General features: G+C 31.3%; 1 protein-coding gene across 4 annotated transcripts in view; it reads right to left on the bottom strand.

Annotated features, from left to right (window-relative positions):
• Window positions 1–6: 6 nt before the first annotated feature.
• The window catches only part of LOC106471150 (leucine-rich repeat protein SHOC-2-like), a 44,523-nt gene continuing 43,119 nt past the window's right edge, over window positions 7–1,410 (bottom strand). For all 4 annotated transcript variants that reach the window (XM_013931737.2, XM_013931739.2, XM_022399765.1 and 1 more), the window contains one exon: window positions 7–771. The gene's annotated coding sequence lies outside the window, so the exon portion shown is untranslated. The remainder of the gene's footprint in view (window positions 772–1,410) is intronic.

The raw sequence follows: 1,410 nt of genomic DNA, 5'->3' as shown, positions 1-1,410 counted from the left end.
ACAGAAATATAATTTCTAGTTTGTAGAAATGAAAGCATTACTTAGTTTAGCTAAACACAAGGTCAACTTGCTTTCAGCTGTTATGCGCCAGTGCCCACCCCATTTGTATGAGTGACCACATGAAGACCTTTGTATTTCCTAAGACAGCAGCCAGACAGTCTCAAAGTTTTATGTAAAGAACTTCTAGTGAATGTTGCTATTTTAAATAATAGTAAAGTTAAACAGCAAGTCGTTCATTCATTATATTTATTTGTAGCAAAATAAGTGTACTTTTTAGGATGAGAAAAGTAAATTATTGCTTATAATAACTGCCTCATTCAAATAATCGATAGTATGTATGTTATAATAGTTGTCTCATTGATATAAGAGGTTTTGAATCCTTTTCAGGGCAATAATTGTAAAAAGTATGCTTAAGTATAGAAACTAAAACTATAATCAGTATGTTAGATCAAAATCAGTTGTATATTTTCTTGTCCTTTATCGTTTTGAAACAGTAAGTTTTCATGTTAAATAAGCGTCCTTTTCAGGACAATAAGTTATTTACATATAAAAGGTCAGAACATGTAAAAGTGTGATTAAATCTTGAATTCATTAGCATTATATACTGACTGTATTAAATCTAGCCATTGATTACATGTTGAGACACGTTGATCCACTTCATGGACGTCATTGTCTGGGATGTCTTGTCCACCTTTTATGCAGCCTAGCAACTCGCCCTCTGGTGATACTTTGTGGAACTATAACGTCATCGTCTCTACCCCATTCCTGACCCTGAGACAGTCAATCAGCACGTGTATGAAGTATAAGGGTAACAATTCATGTATAAGCCTCATCTACTCAGTATAGACAAACCAACTTATAAACACGAATAAACATCTTCCAATCAGAACAGACAAATAAACTATAAACATATATAAGACTGATTAGAAACAAAAGATTAAAGTTATAAAGATGTGGAAACATCATCAAACTAGTTGAAACAAATATACAGATAGCCAACCTAATAAACTATTTCAATACATGTAGAAAATCAATAAGATTATAGTTTAAAGATTAGTATTGGAGAAACAGGTAGTTAATTACATTGTAGAATCTGGAAACTTGTTAAAACAATGCAACAAAAAATAACATTATCTGGCAAACCATGGTCAATGAACTCACAGGGACGTCATAATAATCAAAGTCCTCCAAAAAACTCATAATAATAATTTCTACATAGTAACAGTTAAATTGGAAACACTAGGAATAAACAGGCATACAGCTTGATTGCTAAATTATTATATATTTCATATGGTAACACTTAAATTTTTACTTTGATTTAATTGTAAGTTGAGTCGTTATATAAAAATAAGTTTGGAGCCTCGCCATGTCATTACAGTACATTTCACTATGACCATTTTCTATTTGACG

Source organism: Limulus polyphemus, unplaced genomic scaffold (assembly GCF_000517525.1).
Source record: "Limulus polyphemus unplaced genomic scaffold, Limulus_polyphemus-2.1.2 Scaffold4436, whole genome shotgun sequence".
NCBI lineage: Eukaryota > Metazoa > Arthropoda > Merostomata > Xiphosura > Limulidae > Limulus > Limulus polyphemus.
This window is presented reverse-complemented; position numbering and strand designations above follow the sequence as displayed.